The following is an 18,619-nucleotide window of genomic DNA, read 5'->3' on the forward strand; positions in this document are numbered from 1 at the left end:
AAAAAAAAATAAATAAATAAATAAATAAAAAAGAAAAAAAAAAAAGTATTCGTTCACCCAACATTTAAAGAGAATTTGTTGAGTTTGCCCCCAATACAGACTTCCCCTGCTTGTAGCATCAAAGATTTGAATGGCTCCCACCTCTGCTATTCTCAGCCCAAAGGCTTTGAGCAGTCTGACTCTGGCCCCAGATTCAGACCTAAACTAAGCCAACATTACTTCTAATCTCCAATGATTGATTCAGAGACAAGCACATGATTCAAGTTAGGACAATTAAGACTAATGAGATTCAATACCAAGACTTCTATTTTCATTATAAAGGATGTAGACTCTTCTCTGTTGTATTTGGTGTTACGATGTCGTGAGCCTGGAACTGTTGAGAACAAAATCAGCACAGCAGAAAGCAGAACCGAGGGGTGGGCAACAGGTCAGATCTGATTCCAGCTGCACCAGAACCCAGATCTGACCATGGATGTTTTAGCTATGAAGCCAAGAAATTTCCTTTTGATTAATCTACATTGTGTCGGGCTCTAGAATCAGATTGACTTCAGTACGAATCTTCCCTACTAATCATTGGTTGTGTGGACTTCAGCAAATCATTTAATTCTCTTAATCTCAATTATTTCACAGTACTTACCATCAGTGGTATGAGTACCACACATGGAGAAACATTATATTAAATTCATATTATTCAACACCAAACAGAAAGCTTTAGATTTTCATCTTAATTTGCTGACAGGTCTCATCAAATCTAAAACACAAGACATTTTGAAAACACTGACAACATGGTTTATCACTACAGGATAAATAACTGGTAACAGATGGTTCAAAAAGACAACTGATGAAAATTTTGCAAAAGACTCTAATGATTCTAGAAAAAAAATTCCTAATATAAATGTTTATTGAAAACAAAGATTCAAGTCTTTTTTCCACGGTAAAGTATTTTCCAAGTTTTTAGAAGTTACCAACTAATATGTTCAGTGTTTTTTCCTCAAAATTCAACATCTAACCTGGGAATACCAGCACATTCTACAAAAAGAATCCAGTCAATATAAGTTTTAAAACTGTATTGCTTTCTCTCTAGTTTTGATTAATACATCTGAAAAGAATAGATTAAGAGCCTTTTATAAACCTATAAGCAAATTTGTTTTCTCATGTTTCTCAAGATATTTATAGGAACAAATGTATCTTCTAACAGCATATATTATCTCAATTATATTTTCCATCTATTCATCACAATATAAACACAACATTACAATGTGGTTAAATAATTAGATTACTATATAAAAGCCATCAATCTCTGCCATCGGAAAAGAGAAACAAGAGAGGACAAGTTCCAATACTCATGTTTTATGTTCTTAAGATTGTTTTAGGACTGTCATTCAAAGAATATTAAGTTTAACCTTCTACTAGAAGTCTGCAAAACAGATGTAAGATTGTGTAGTTCCAATGACTTTATAAAAAAGCTTCGAATGTCGATTTTGCATCAAAATATTCTTTGTTAAATGATGGTGATATTCACGTGGAAATTAACAGTGGTAATCTGTGATATTCAACCAAACACATCAACTTTACTTGCTCTTTACTCCACAAATTTTCTTCTGAGACATAGTTGTCAGCTAAAAATAACCAGGTCAGATTTTCTTATCCATCTAAGCTTCCAAAACTTATAATTTTTCTATTATTATTTAGGAAGTTCTCAGAACACAAACTTTTAGTTCCCGAAATTAATATCTAAGTCATGACTTGAACCAACTTCCATTAAAAACAATGTTTAAAATAAGGGGTTGGTTCCTAAACACAATACTAGGCAAGTTTTTAAAATCCAATTTATAGATGAGCATCACAGCACAACTAATTTACAAATTTATAAATAGCAACTATACTGTCATTTTTTAAAAAACACATAAGTGAAAGCCATATATGGAACTATATTAGTATGCTATATTGTACAAGCATATGCCTACAAATTAGCAAAGAAATATCATAAACTTTGAAACTTTAACTTCTTAAATGCCCCAAAGTTTAGACAGATGTAATTCTATTTTCTCTGAGCAGCTGTTCATTTGGACATGTTCCTTATTTATTGATATACTGTGTTCAATTCTAGGGTCACATTTCTTAAACAGGAACTTGGCAACTTCCAAATTGTATTGTAAATATTGACACGCTGAAACATGTCAATATTTATACTGTTAAGACTTTGATAAGTTTCAACATTGGCTGCATATTATTTCTTAACAGCCACTTATTTCTGTTCCAATTGAGGAAGGTCCTTCTTTATCCAATAAAATTCTCATTCACTGCTCACATAAAATTATGGGTAAGCTAATAGCATCCTCTAACACAAAGGCCAGGTTGAATTCTTTGCTTATGTAAGCCTTTTGGTCACTTCTGTAGGGTAAGCAAAGCCCTAGAAATGACACACAAATTCTGCATGCAGTGTCCTCCAAGTAATATTTATTTTTGATAACTTAACCCCAAGCCTAATCATCATCTTCAACCCCATTAATTCATTCCAAAGCCTTTTTAGAATCTAAAAACTATTTTCTTTTTGGTTAGTTCTAAAGGCTAGGTGAAGATATTATAGATTGGTTTATAGGCTACAACATTAATGATGATATTCAGAGGACAGTCTGAATTCAGAATGCCAATCATAAAGAGTAGTTGGGAAGCCAGGCTCATTATCTAGGACTAAACAGTATTTTAAATGCACAATTAGTTTACCTAAATTTTGTGCTAATTGTCAGAGATCGTGTTAACAAACTAATCGTCACTAAACCAATCTTAGGAGCAAATTTCCAAATTGTTGAAAGAAAATCTCTGCAACATCTTATAAACACCCTGGGATTTCCCAGTGGTACATAGACAAAAGTTTAAAATAAAGCTTCTGCTAGTAATGGCATCTAGTAAAAACATGAATGCCTCAGGAGCAACTTGGAATTCTAGCATGAATTTCTTCTTTTTGGCAGTACAAGTCTCAACAGTGTTTCTCTCTCCAAAAGAGCCTAATTTTCATCAACATTAAAAATGTGCTGACTACAATAGTCCCCTAATCAATGATTTCAGTCAATGTCTTTTGAAAAAAAGCACAACTTACATTCTCATCAGTACTGACAGCTTCACAAACAAGAAGCAGCAAATTACCCAGGGCTACAAAATGCATTAACTACCTCCTACTTGTATAAAAAGGATACACTATCTTTCTATTATTTTAAAGTAAGACACCTTTTTCCTAGGAAACAGGGTATAACAAATAGAGCATTGATTTTTATACCCAGAAGACCCAGCTTGAAATCAAAACTATGCTTCATAGCTAGGTGTCTTTGGTCTTGCCATTAATGCATTAAAACATTGTTTACTTCCTACATACCAGGCTTTGACACCCCAAAGATGAGTAAGACATATTCCCGCTCTCTAGTGAGATAGAGACACCCAAAGAGAAATATAATGTAAGCTTGTAAAGTACAGAGGCAGGATTGGAGCTCCTCTGAAAAGCAGCACTTAACCCAGCTTGACATTCTAAGGAAGGCTTCCTTGAGCTATATCTAATATGAATCTTAAAGGAAAAATGGATAGGAGAAAAGCATTTAGAGGTAGAGTAAAAAGATAAGGAAGGGCATTCCAGGCAGAAGAGTTTGCATGAGCAAATGCTTAGAGGCAAGACATAACATAATATATGAAAATGATAAATAATTCAGTGTTTCAGACTGCAAATTAGGAATGACAAGTTCAAATACCCAGTCAAGTTCATTCATTCAACCAAAACCTACCTCTATGCCTCAGACAAATGATTTAGAACTTGGCATAAGAGAACAAATCAGATAAAAATTCAGAAAGAGAAGGGATTAAGAATATAAATGCAGAAGGCTTTCCTATATAGGTGGTATTTAAAAGTCATAAGACTTGATGATATCATCAAAAGAAGGTATAGACAGGAAAAAAAGAGAACAAAAGACTGAACCCTAGAGTACTTCCACACTAAAGAATTAAGACTAGAAGGTTCCAACAAAGGAGAATGAGAAGGTGCAACCAAAGAGGTAGAAGGAAAACCAAGAGTGTATTGTGTACTGGAAATCAAGTGAGGAAAATATATCATGGCGAAGGGAGTGATTAACTGTGTCCAAGGTTACTGGTAGGTCAAATATGATGAGAAGTGAGAATGATCAACACCCCTAGAGATCACTGGTGACACTAACAAGAGCAACTTGGTGCAGTGTGGGAGCAATAGTCATGTTAGAGTAAGCTTAAGAAAGAATAGAAAAAGAGGAATTGGGACATGGAGCATAGAGAACTCTTCAGAGGATTTCTGTTGCAGAGAAGAGCAATTAAATGGAGTTGATAATGGAGAAAGATTAAGGGGAGCATTTCTTAAGATGAAAGGAAATACACATAGATCAAACAAAATTCTTTTTCTTGTTGCAACTTTTTTTAAAATAAATTTTATTATGTATATTTGAGGTTTACAACATGACATTATGGGATACATATAGATAGTAAAATAGTTACTTCAGTGAGTAGATTAAGATCCATCATCTCACATAGTTACTATTTTTGTGACAAGAACAGCTAAAAATCTACTTCTTTAACAAAAATCCCTAACACAGTACAATTTCATTAACTTTAGTCCCCATGTTGTACATTTAGGTCTTACATGAAAAGCCTTGGGAGAAGAGAATGAAAAAAGAGGGAAAAGAAAAAAAAGGGCAAACACTAGACACAAAGAACCTCAACATCAAGCTAGGGAGGCTAGTCAAGGATCAGAGAAAATAAGCAGAACCATTGTCTTTTAATATATGTGAATAAAAGTGAATGAAGAGAGATAAGTAATGTAAAAGGAACCATCAACACTATCATTAATACTTACTAGACACAAAGTAAAAAGAGAAAATGGGGAGAAACTGGTCTGGTGGGATAAATGCAATAACAATTTAATTCAAAAACCTTTTACAGTAGTCCACCCCTCATCTGAGTGTGATGTGTTCCAATACTTCCAGCAGAGGCCTGAAACTGCAGATACTACTGAATCCAATTGCTGTCAATCAGAACATGTTTCTGTTCATGTGTTGCACCCACAAATTTAATGCCTTCATCTTAACTAAGCACTTATCGCACACTGTGGGCATAACTTTCACAGTTCAAGCTGAAACAGCAAAACTAGCACTAATTTCTTTTTCCTTCGTCACAATTTCATAGACAGAAGATGTATTCTTACCATAGATGTTATCAGCCTTAACATATAATTTTTTTCTCCTCCGTTAAGTCGAGAACTTTCACCTTTTCACTTAAAGGAAGCACTTGACAGCTTCTTTTTGGCATATCCAAATTACTAGCATCATGACTCTTGCCCTCTCGGGACATTATTAAGTAAAATAAGGATTACTTGAATATAAGCACTATGATACCTCTGCAGTGGATCTGATAACCAAGCCAGCTACTACATGACTAACAGGCGGGCAGTATATACAGCAGGGATATGCTGGATAAAAGGATGATTCACTACCCCAACAGGATGGGGTGGCACGGTGCAAGATTTTGTCACTACTCAGAATGGCACACCATTTAAAACTTATGAGTTATTTCTGGAATTTTCCATTTAATATTTTCAGACCATGGTTGATGGAACAGAAAATGTGCAAATCAAAACCTCGGATGAGGGGCAACTACTGTACTTAATGCCTAATGCATGCAAGTCAATCATTCCTCCACTATAATCCCTCCTCTCTGGGGACTTTTAATTTAGTGAAGGAGAAAGCAATGCACACAATAATAGTCAACACTTTCTGAGTCCTTGCTGTATGCCAAACATTTAGTTAGATGATTACTTGTATTAAGTCATTTAATACTCACAATACTGAGAAATTTGTGTACTCATTCCACATAAAAATATAAATATCCACTATATTTACATACAGTTCTAAAAATCCATGAAACCAAAATTGGAAATATTCTTCTACATGCAAGAGAGATGATAATTTTTGAATAAAGAAATGACATAGTCAAATTTTATTTTTAGTAAGAAAATGATCCAAGATGGTTTAAAATGAGAATCCACAACAGAGCTATCAGAAAGAAGACTTTTGAAATAGCAATATAACATAATACTTAAACTAGTTCACTATCAATGAAAACCAAAAGCAGGGGGTTTATGTGTTAACAACCATGCAGCTCAACTACCACCTGTCCCCAAATCTCACTACATGTCAGATTAACTTTATTTGATGTTTTACAAGAATACAATAAACATTACACATATATATGTTCAGCCTCGTATATTGGCACTTGTGTTTCTCTATGGATAACTTAAAAATAACTGGAAAACATTGTTTTCTACTATTTTGAAGCTCAGGTACATAAGAAGCCACAGCCTAATATTGGTTATAATCCATACATATACTAAATCAATTAGGATCTCTAACAGCTTCAGCTTCCTGATCTTCTTCACAGGTAGCCTGAAGCACAGCTTCAGACAGAAGTATTATTCTGAAGTGTCACAAAGGATCAAGACAATCTTCACATGAAAGCAAAGGTAGTTATAATGTCTACAGACATATTTATTACTCTAGAAGCCAAGCTTGATAAATTGTACAACATAACTTCTGTAACTAAACCATGTTTGTTTAATTTGAATGGCAAAACTTACAAGGTATAATGTAAGGCAAGTACAAGAGAGCTGATTAAATGACTTGTTTTTTTCAATAAGTGTAGAATACTGTATATTTTTATACATTTTTTATTCCACTCTTCCCCATCCCCATTAAAGTCCTTAAAGGAATAGACTAAATGGACTATAATGGACTAAAAATTCAAGTTAGTTATGGTTTAAAACAAAACCAAACCTTTGTGTGCAGTAGTTAACATTGTAAACACAAGCAGCAAAATCCCAAATCTTCTCATCATTGCGTTGCCCTATAGAAAGGTCTGAGTTTGGCCGAATACAACTCACCAACCAACACTTCACATGAGTTACCTTCCCTTTCTCTCTATCCATCTTCTGAGTCAATAAAGCAATAAAAACTTGATGACATTGTGAAAAGAACCTTCTGCTGTCTGAGAGAAAATAAAACACACATTTGGAGCCAAACGGTTGCTATAATTTTCTGATCCACTTAAAGAAGTAAAGAGTGGAATACTCTGACTTCTGAAAAATTCCAAGAACTATGCAAGCTCAAACACATCAAAGTGCCTATTTCTCCCTCTATAAAATGCAGAAAGAAAAACTAGGGGGCTCGTGCTATAAAATGCAGAAAGAAAAACTAGGGGGCTCGTGCGGCGGTGGGGGCATAGATAGAACCTCACTTAACGGGATTATTAAAATTAGAAAAAGCTAAATACTATTTCTACTGATTCAAAGTAAAAGTTGGCTTGTCATTAGTTTTGCTGGTTGATCATTTCTCTAGGGTAGCTAATCAATTGCTGCACTCCTGAAAAGACAGTTCCTTTCCACTGATTACCACAGAAAGTTATTTCCTGAGTCCAAAGGGCCTAGTATGTTTCAGCCCCAGGTGGAAGCCACTGACAGTTTCCCAGAAGCTGAGGACTGGACGAAGAGAAAGCTGATGTTGGGGAAATGATCAAACAACCTACTCAACACAACCCTCTGGATTCAATTGTCCTCCTAATCCCGCAACCAATACAGAGCATTTCAACAGTACTTTGCAGTCCCAAGAATCCCTCAGGTGCAACGGCACAAGCTAAAAAATGGGGTTCAACAGGTGAATGCCCTGTGAATGATGCCGGGGAACCCTAGCATCCCCAATAGCCCACAGGCATAAGGGTCACACATTGAGGAGGATTCTCGCACTGTGGAATTCTAGAGGTAAATAACAGGGTATTCAAAAAAGAAAAAGAAAGAAAATAGAAAAAAAAATTAAAAGAACAGGACAACAGATAACTATTATTTAAAGAGACAGCCCCGACTTCCGGACCCTACCTCCCCGAGATTCCACTTCCGGTGTCCTCTCCGAAAGGCCCGCTTTCGCAAATTAAACGTCCGCAGCCAATAAGAGTGTCAGCTGCTTCCGCAGACCCGCAGGGAGTCTACTAAATCCCGCCTTTTCCGGTAGAGAGGAGCCTATCCTAGCGTCTGAGTATCGCGGCTCGGGCGGAGGTGCTGTGGTGAGTCCAACCGTACCGGAGGAGAGGGCGAGAAGAGCAGGCGGTGTGTGCACGCCTCTTCCGCCCTGGGCCCGGAAGGGTGATGTGGCTGGGGCATCGCCGGCCTCACTATGGTAAGAACTGGGGATGCCGGGTTATAGCTGAGCTTCGAGAAGCAGTTGTGGGCCCGGACTAGCGCTGAGGGGTTGTGCGGCGGCCCGGGGAGCGCGGGCTAGGAAGCTCTCTCAGTAACTTGGCTCTCGCGGCGATCAGAGCTTGCACGGGCCGTGTAGCCATGTGGTCCCTGCACGCCTAACCAGGGAGACTCTGGGCCGACGGTCCAAGGAAGACCGCGAGGTTGCGGAGCCCGGCTTCTCCCGCAGAGGCCACTTTCCTGCTTTGTTTAGAAGAAATGCACTGGTGTAGCCTAATCCGTCGGTTACATAGATTGGCTGTGGCCATAGACCCTTAAGGCATTAGAGCTTCTCGGGTTTCCACTGTTTGTGTTTTTTGTTTGTTTGTTGCGTTTTCTTAAGTCGCCCTGTGGGGCTTGACCCAGCATTATTTAATTGTTCTGTTCTTTTTTTTTTTTTTGGCACCAAGCTCCATACCCTCATCTTAACTTTTAGAATCAATGGCCTTTTCAGGCCCTTCCTACGTCATTCTCTGAACCTGAAAGATGCTACTTTGCAAACTACAGGTTTTAATAGTTGGAGTTCTCTGCACCGGTGGGCTTCTTTTTAGGAGCTTTATATACTTCTCAGAGTGGTGTCTAGCCTTGGGCCTTTCTCCCCTTCTATTTCCCCATTATTCAGGTTTTGTGTGTGCATGTGTTATTTTGTATTATTGCAGGTTCCTTTGATAGTTTAGACGTCTCATAAAAGCTTGAACTGTAAGTCACGAAAGTTAGCAAAAGAAATACTTACATTTCCAAGCTAAGAAAAAGAAGTAAAGCCAGTGTGGCCAAGGAGCAGTTGTAAAGTTGGTAGTAATAATAAAATCCCCAAATCTGTGTCTGAAGGCATTTTACCTTTGTTATGGTAAATGCCAACTGCCTCTACTCTAGGCCCTCAAAGTGAATTTATGAAGTCCCCATGCCGAATGTTGCACATATTTCTGGGGAAAGGATGCATGCCTGTTACAGTCTCCAAATCTGCTGTGATTCCCACCCCCTGCCGCAAAAGCTAAGAATATCCATGGTGGAAAATTACTGAGTTTGTGTTCTCAGAAATTGCTGCAGAATCCCATACAGCACACAACCCTTAAACGTTTAATCAAAAACTCATTAATCGTTGCCTGCTTTATGCCAGCTTCTTTGATTATGGCTGGGGCGTAAGTCACAGTCTCTTCCCTGAACAAGTTTACCACCAGATAGAGGAAATAGCAGTTTATTGGCACATTATTCCTTCCCTGGCTAAGGATATTCTTTTTTAGCTTCTTTCCCCACCTACCTACCACAGGATAGGATACATCTGCGCTTAAGAGTGTCGTTAATGAGCTGTAATTTAACTTAGAAAATTTGCTCCTTTTTCAATTGAAAAAGAGTAGGAAGACAGGACTGTCACTCTTGATACTTACATACCTTTCTAAAAGCTGAAGCTGAATTATTTTACTCATAGTACTAGTCAAAGATAAAGTCTGTTTATCATCTTGCTGTCATATGGACTGGCTAAAAGCAAGATGTATATCTTCCTTAAGATCAACAGTATTTAAACTGTCTTACCATGCCTGTTTTTCCAAAAGTAACAAAAGGTTTCACTTATTAGCACTTCCTATGTACCATGCTCTGTTGAAAAGAATAATTTTATAAGCACTGTCTTATTTCAAGCTTACAAGCTTCTGACTAGACGTTTATAGGTGAAGGAAGTGTAGCACAAGGAAACTGACTTGCCTGGGATCATAACCCCTAGTAGGTAGTGAAGCCAGGTTTCAAACTTATTTTAGGGTCCAGATGCCAGAAATCTTCATGCTGTTGTCAGTAGTAACCCAATATAAGTGAGGATATCTTAGTGATTTGTTGCCCTCAAATATAAGTATGTCAGTCAGACGTGGGTGGATATTAGATACAACTGCCAGGTTATTAAGTTTTCATTCCTACTTTGTTCCTGTGAGTTTTAGATGTCAAAAGTACATTGTGGTTGGCAGAGCTACACAGTGAAGTTTCAAAAAGGCTACATTAGCAATTAAAAAATGGACTGCTGTCTCAGTATCTTTTTGAGTTTGTACCTACACTTAGTTTATTTGTGAGAGAACCTAGTGATAATGATTTAATAATCTAAATTACTGTACTTTAATGAATCCATTTTTCAAAAGCATTTCAAGAACAAAAATGTTTATCAGTAATAATCTACAACTGTCAGCATAAACAGTAATTGCATCACTTATGAATTAATACTTTTAAAGAATTTCAGAATGCCTTAGGCCAGGTGCAGTGGCTCACACCTGTAATCCTAGCACTCTGGGAGGCCAAGGCAGGAGGATTGTTTGAGTTTAGGAGTTTGAGACCAACCTGAGCAAGAGCAAGACCCTGGGTCTACTAAAAATAGAAAAAAATTAGCCTGGAATCTTGGCACCTGTAGTCCCAGCTACTCAGGAGGCTGAAGCAGGAGGATCGCTTGAGCCCAGGAGTTCAAGGTTGCAGTGAGCTATGATGATGCCACTGCACTCTACCCAGGGCAACAGAGTGAGACTCTGTCTGTTCTACAAGGTTCCCAGAAAAAAAAAAAAAAAAGAGACTCTGTCTCAAAGGAAAAAAAAAAAAAAAGAATGCCTTGTTTTCCCCAACTCCTAAAATCCTTCGGGATTCAGCTCGAGTATCATCTCTTTCCAAGAAGCCTTCCCTGACCCCTTCTATTTTCTTCTACTCTGTTTAGGTAGCTATATGGGCATCCCTAGTCAATGTGTATATCTCCAGTATCCCTCTAGCAGAGCACTTACCACAGGAAACATCAATATGGTGTTGCTTATACTTCTCCCTCTGTAGGTGCAGTTCTTAAAGACAAAGTCTTTTAATCTCTACATCAACAATGCCCATTAGAGTTAGTACTCAAGATGAATGAGATTCTGCAGATAGAAACGTGCTCAGTGTCTTCATGGACTTCACAGTCTAATGGGGGAGATTATTAAATAAGTAATTCTCATGTGTTGCTGAGACAACATGTGTAGTGGAAAGAGCTTGGGCTTTAGAAGGAGCCAAACAGGGTTAGAATCATTACCAGTTTCCATGCTTTACTTGGTTAACCATGAGGAAGTTGATTTTCATGTCTTCTTGATGTGTTAGGTGATTTACAGATATTCTCATTTAATGCTCACAAACCCTGCAAAGTTGAAGTTATTGTCCACGTTTTATAATTAAACAGAGTATCAGAAAAGGTGTGAAATATTTTCTTTCATCTTGTAGCAAAAATACGTAGAAAATTATGAGGAAGGAGTAATTCTGGCTGGGTGCTGGAGAGACATCCCCAAGGAAGTAACACTAACTTGTATGTTAAAGAATCAGTATTAGGGCAGGAGTCATTAGCCAGAGCCGGGACAGCATCTCTATTTTTTAGGTAAAGGAAATGGGAGGAAACAAAAGGCATGAAGTTACATGGTTGCTTGGGGACTCATTGTGGCAGGAATAGAAAGAGGTTCGGTAGAGCAGAATGGTGAGAGGCGAGGCTAGAAGGAAAGAGTAGGACCAGATCTAGAAGAGCTTTGGGCCACACCAAGGACTTTATATTTTGATGATGTTTAATTGCTTACTTGATAAAGGCTTTGGAGCAGGGAAATATAGGTGTGCATTTTAGAAAACCAGCTGGTAACAGCATGGACAGTATATTTAAATGGAGAAGGAATCTGGAAGACCAGCTTGAAAACAAGTGCAGTAAACCAAGTAGTAGATAATGAACCAGGGAGTCAGAATACCTCAGCTCTTGACAATAACAGGTTGGAAGGAAAGGATAATGAGGAAAATCATTTTGAGGTGCTTAGTGAGGGGTGATGAAGCACCACTCCAGCTTGTATGATTGACTAGATAGAAAGGAAATATAGCAGGTCCTGGAGTAACGTTGATGAGGAAAAAATTCAAATCCCAATCAAGGCCACTTTGTGGAGTTTGCGCGTTCTCCCCATGTCTGCTTGGGTTTTCTCCAGGTACTCTGGTTTCCTCCCGCATCCCAAAAATGTGCAGGTTAGGTTCATTGGCGTGTCTGTGGTCCCAATGTGAGGGAGTGGAGATGCCTGTGTGAGTGCACCCTGCAGTTGGATGGCATCCTGGCTAGGGCTGGTGCTTGCCCCGGCCCTGAGCTTCTGGGATAAGCCATTGGGCGACCCTGAACTGGAATAAGTGGATGAATAATCTTATTAATTTTTTAGTCTTATTAATTTTCTTAAATGTATATATAGCTCACATTTATTTCAGTGTTTAATATTAGGTGTGTTTTGGTCTTTGTTTAGAAGTTTGGTGATATTTTTGTGACCAGAAATAGGCCCTAGGAACTTAACTCTTGTTTATATCAATTAGCCTATGATAAAATGTGTTTAATTATACATTGTTTGGCTTAAAGTTGCCATTTCCAAGAACCTGTGGATGACAGTTAGTGAGGACTTACTATATTGCTTAAGTACCTACTCTGATAGGTGCTTTACATACAAGGTTTTGTTAAAGACTTATATTTATTGGCTACATTTCATATGTGAAGAAACAGATGCTAAGTGACTTGCCCAAGATCACACTGCTTATAAATAACAAAGCTACAATTTAAACTTAACAGCTTTGACACCAAATCCTGTGCCCTTTCTCCCATGCAATAACGCTATTAATTCCAAAAAAAAAATTAAAGAGAAAAGGCAAGGTTTATATGCCAAGGGGTGGGAGGTTAAGATAATAATTCTGTTGCTACTATTGCTTTTGCATCATTAATGAAAACGGCATCACAGTAGAAAGGCAAATATCTTCTTAGTATTATAAAAATAGTTTTGACTTCATGAAACCATGGGAGGGTTTCATGAACTACACTTTGAAAACCACTGCATTAGGATAATAGGAATCTGATGTGGATGCTGAGCCTCTCTAGCACAGCACTTGTAACCCTGATTGCAAGTAAAAACTTACAGGGAGTTTTAAGAAACTATAGATGGCCAGTTAAGTCCGAATTTCTAGGCATTGATCTCTTTTTAAAGCTCCAGGTGATTCTAATGAGCAGCTAGGTTTCATACCATGTCTGGTCCCCTATATTCAGAAGTTTATCCATTTTGTCAGTCTTTGTCTTTTCCTGATTGTATGGTCAAAGTACTTTTCTTCATGGCAGGATTTGCTTTTTGTCCTTCATAGTACTTTCTCAAGTAGAAAGTACAAGTAGAGACCATCCCTTTATACATTTTTGAAACAGGACAAGTGAGAACAAACGGTTATTTAATCCACCCCCTTCATTTTACAAATGAAATTAAACTGACAAGTAAAGATGTTGATTTGTCTAAGGACAAAATTATGTACTTGGATTATTTCACTAATCCAAATGTTTAGTGGCCACTGGTGCTGAGATGAGTGATGTGTTCTTGTCTAAACATTAAGCAAGCCTGGTTTCTTGGTTTCATAGTAAAACCAAGGTAACTTGTGTATTTGGTACAATATCATACAACCATACAATAAGCAACAAAGTTTGAATTTATGTGGTAAAGAAAATGTTAATTTTTTTGCATATTAGTAGAAATCTTTTTGACCATTTCTGGTCATTTACTTTGGATAAATGGTGTGTGTGTGTGTGTTTGTGCATTCATGTGCAGGCTAACATTTTGCGTTTTCATGTTTTCCATTTTAAGAGGCTAGTTGGGAAAGGCTGACCTGACCTAGATTTGTATGTAAATGCTAAAATGCTAACCCACTTTTCCAGTGCTATATAATTTTTATCACAATTCGGTCAGGAGTGTCATATCTGTGTTCCCTTCCACTACCAGAAAGGGATAAACTAGTTTCATGTAAAAGAAGTAGGTATTAATACAAGTAAGATTGTTAGTATTTGGAGTTTTAAAAAATTGTTTTTAGTATTCAATTCTTGTTTTAAAATGTATTTCAGTTAAGCTGGCAGAACTAATATGACAAAAAATTTATTTCCCACATGATAGGAAGTCAACATTTGAAGCTCTAAGACAGTGTTACGCATAAAGATAACCCTTAATACATTTATTGATCAGTTTGTTTGGTAATACTAAAAATAAATAAGCGACACGGAGCCCAAGTGATCCCAGACAAGTGAAAATACTGTAGGTTCAGTCAAAGTTAATAACCAGTCATTGAGCCCTCTCTAGGCAAAGCGTGTTTCACATATTAATTAATGTATATACTTCTGCTTTTCTCACTGGTTTTTTTTCTCTTTTTGTACCTTTGTATTCCTTGGCCCATTCCTTTTTTTCATCCCTCCCTTCCTAATCTCTAAACTTAATGAATGTGTAATAGTTGTAGCATTCAGGAATGGCTCTAAAAGTAAGAAATTGTATCTTAGTAAACAAAATGTGATAAAATTGAATCTGAAAATTCCTAACATTTTAAATAGATTTGAGTAGATAATTTTTTTTAAAGGCTTGTCAACGTTGCAAGTAATTTCATGTTTAGAGCTCTATGCTTTGCATGGACCAACCTCCATGTATTCATTGATAAAATACCGCATCTACTATAGTTGTGGCCAAATGAAAGTCTGACAGTTATTTTCATTATTTCAAAAGACCTAACTAATCTTAATTTACTTCACAATGATTATGTAAAGTAACTGACTCATCAAGTTTATATCCTGGTTTGGGTAAATTAACTCTGTGCAATAACACTAGTTGTTTCAAGCGTGTCAGGAGCTCTGATTAGCTATGAGTGGTAGGATAGGTCTGCAGTGTAGAGGGATAATAAAAGAGCTTTTGGAGAAAAGCGGTTTGGGGGCCTCCATTGCCATGTTTTAGAAGAATGAGCACAACTCTCAGAGTAATGGTTGAAGGTCAAGGCAGGGCTGCTATGTTCTGCAACACCAAAGGTTACGATTCCGATTGTATTTGGAGTTATGCTCCAGAAGATGCCACAGGCAGCCTTGAGTCAAGTAACTGTTATTGGATACTTCTTTATAAAAAGGAAATATTTGTAGGTGTGGTAGACAGAAGGCCCCTCCCAACTTGTGCATGTGTGACCTTATATGGCAAAAGGAATTTTGCATATGTGATTTAAGTAAGAATTTTGATATGGGAAGATTATCCCATATTATGGGGAGGAGAGAGCAATTTAATCACAAGGATCCTTATAAGAGGGAGATATTAGGGTCATAGTCACAAAAGATTTGCCTTTCAAGGTCAGAATGATATAGGGCCACTAGCTGAGCAATGTGGGTTTCCTCTAGAAGTTAGAAAAGATGAGGCCACAGATTCCTCCCCAGAGCCTTGAGAAGGAACTACCAAACCCATTTTAGATTTCAGACATGGAGAACTATAAGATAAATTTGTGTTTTTTTAAGCCACTAAGTTTGTGGTTATTTGTTACAGCAGCAATAGGAAACTAATGTTACATTAGGGAGGAAAGTTTTATTTCCAGTACCTTCCACAGCTCTTTTAAGAGATGTGAACTATCTAAATTTGTTACAAAAGTGCTTTTAACACATTGCCACACAAAAAAAACAGAAACTTCCTTGGAGCCACAGTGTTTCATTACAAAAATAGAATAAAACCTTTGAGTGTAATTTAAAGGTAAACATAAATAGAAAAACAAAATTTATTGACTTCTATTCATTTAATCCATGTTTTTAGAATTAAATTGTCAATATTAATTGTAACAATAAGTACATCAATAAGTAAGATTTTATATATGCTTCAAGTGGCCCCAGGGTCAAAACTAGAGTGAATTAAATACAACTCTCATGGCAGTTAATGTGTTAAATTCATTAAAACCACTGTGTGTGAAAATACAAATTGGTACAACCTTTATAGAGTACAAGCTAGTGGGTGGGACCTATCAAAATTTAAATGTGAATTATTTTTGAGCCAGCAATTCTAAGACTCCCCTTCCAACCCACCCAAAAAAATACCTGCATAGCTGCATGAACAGATTAATTTGGCTATTGCACATTGTTCATAATAGAAACTTGAAGACAAGCTGCATTAGTAAAATAATATCCCTTTTTACTGGTAGGAAACTAAGGTATAGATAAAGTAAACATGGCCAAGGTACCGGGGGTAAGGAGTAGACCCAGAATTCAAACCTAGGCAGTCTGGCTCTAGAGCCTGTTGCCCTTCCCCATCTCACTATCCTAGATTGCTGAAAACAATGAATAGATCTCTGTGTACTAACATGGAGAGTTGTTCATTGTGAAGTTTTGGGGAGGCTTTTGTTTTGTTTTTTAAAAGGAAGTCATAGAAAAAGATACAAATAGTACTATCCCCCTTTTTAAAAACCTGCATGAATACATGTTTTTGCACAGAAAAAGAGCTGGTATCTTTTAATGTACCAGGTCATTTTCTGCTTACTCCAGGGAATGGGAAGAGAGCAGGGTGAAAGGTTTTTGTATTTTACTTTTGATATATCTATTATCCAAATGACTTATATTGGCCATGTATTTAAAATAAAATAAAGACAAAAATCATTAATAACTAGCAAATTAGTTTAGACCTAATGCATAATGTATTGCGGGCCCTATGATTACTATTTTAGAAGATTGTAGAGGTCATTACAAAGTTTTAATTGTGCTTTTATGACATTGTGGAATTCATACCTTCAATTTTTGATGTTCAGTCTTTGTGAGGGATGAAGTCTTTGCTTTATAGTATTGTTCCCAAGAGGAAAATCTGGTATTTTCGGAAACAAAGACATCGAAAAGTATAAGGTGTACTTCTGAATTTAAGATGTATTAGTTGTTATATACTCTTTTTTTTTTTTTTTTTTTTTTTGAGACAGACTCTCACTCTTTTGCCCAGGCTAGAGTGCCGTGGCATCAGCCTAGCTCACAGCAACCTCAAACTCCTGGGCTCAAGTGATCCTTCTGCCTCAGCCTCCTGAGTAGCTGGGACTACAGGCATGCGCCACCATGCCCAGCTAATTTTTTCTATATGTTTTTAGTTGTCCAATTAATTTCTTTCTATTTTTAGTAGAGACGGGATCTCGCTCTTGCTCAGGCTGGTCTCAAACACCTGAGCTCAAACAATCCACCCGCCTCGGCCTCCCAGAGTGCTAGGATTACAGGCGTGAGCCACTGTGCCCGGCCACCCTTATTTTTTAAATCACAATTGCACATGTAAAATATCAACTATTGACATAACATCTTTAGTCAAAGAACAATATATATCAATGTTAAAAATAATCTGTGAAACTTTAACTAATATTCTTAGTTGAAAATTCTGTCCCTTGATTATTATTTGAAGACAGTTGGCTAAATAAAAACTGTAGAGAAAGATCTGCTTGTTCTGGAGAACTCTTTTCTCCTTTTCAAAGTCAGCTTATTTTACTCACCTGACAGAAAAATAAGCAATTATTTCTTTAGGGAGACCCACAACCAGGTTTAATATGAATTTACAGAGAGATACAAAGATGGCCGTACAACACCTGCCTTCATTATTTGGAGCTCTAAAGACTAGCCATGGGAATACTGTAAATCTGATATTATGCATATTTCTATTCATTTATTAAATAAGAAATCCTAAAATAGAGTGCAAGTATGAGAGGAAGAATCTATTTAAAACATATAAAATTAAGCGCTACATGAAAATATGCCAGATGACATGACCAAGGTCTGCCTCTAAGTATGTACTGCTTTGTTCACACTAGTTTTTAGTTAATCGATGGGGAGCTTCAGAGAGTCAGCACACCCCGTGACAATGCCAGGGAATTGTAAAAAGAGCATGCTCTCCAGTTTAATAAGTTTAGCTAACTATTCACTGTATTATTCACTGTATTAACACAGTGTAATACAAGTGTATATTAAATAGTATACAATTATCTCGGTATCCCTGAGAGATTGGTTTCAGGACCTTCCTTGGATACTAAAATCTGTGAATGCTCAGGTCCCTGATATAAAATGGCACAGTATTTGCATATAACCTATATACATCCTCCCCTATAGTTTAAATCATCTCTAGATTACTTATAATACCTAGTATAATGTAAATGCTATGTGAATAGTTGTCATACTGTATTGTTTAGGGAATATAGACAAAAAGAAGTCTGTACATGTTCAGTAAAGATGCAATTTTTTTTTATTTCAGCATATTGTGGGGGTACAGACAGATGTTTAGGTTACGTATGTTGCCCTTGCCCCCTCTCCCCCGCCAAGTCCGAGCTTCAAGCGGGTCCATCACCCGGGTGGTTCTCATTGCACTCATTGTTTATGAGATGCAATTTTTTTTTCCAAATATGTTCAATCTGCGGTTGGTTGAATCCACAGATGCAGATCCCATGGATAAGGAGGGCCAACTGTAGATTGGACCTAAGCAGTTATAAAATACAAGACAATTCATTTTTTTTTTTTTTTTTGGAGACAGAGTCTCACTGTGTTGCCCAGGCTAGAGTGCCGTGGCGTCA

The 18,619-nt window shown here is 37.1% G+C and overlaps 1 protein-coding gene across 1 annotated transcript in view; it reads right to left on the reverse strand.

Moving 5' to 3' along the window:
* The window catches only part of XRCC4 (X-ray repair complementing defective repair in Chinese hamster cells 4), a 176,282-nt gene extending 168,299 nt beyond the window's left edge, over positions 1 to 7,983 (reverse strand). The window contains exon 1 of the mRNA XM_012664535.1: positions 7,934 to 7,983. The gene's annotated coding sequence lies outside the window, so the exon portion shown is untranslated. The remainder of the gene's footprint in view (positions 1 to 7,933) is intronic.
* Between the last annotated feature and the right edge of the window lie 10,636 nt (positions 7,984 to 18,619).

This window comes from Propithecus coquereli, unplaced genomic scaffold (assembly GCF_000956105.1).
Source record: "Propithecus coquereli isolate 6110/MARCELLA unplaced genomic scaffold, Pcoq_1.0 Scaffold9, whole genome shotgun sequence".
Classification (NCBI taxonomy): Eukaryota; Metazoa; Chordata; class Mammalia; order Primates; family Indriidae; genus Propithecus; species Propithecus coquereli.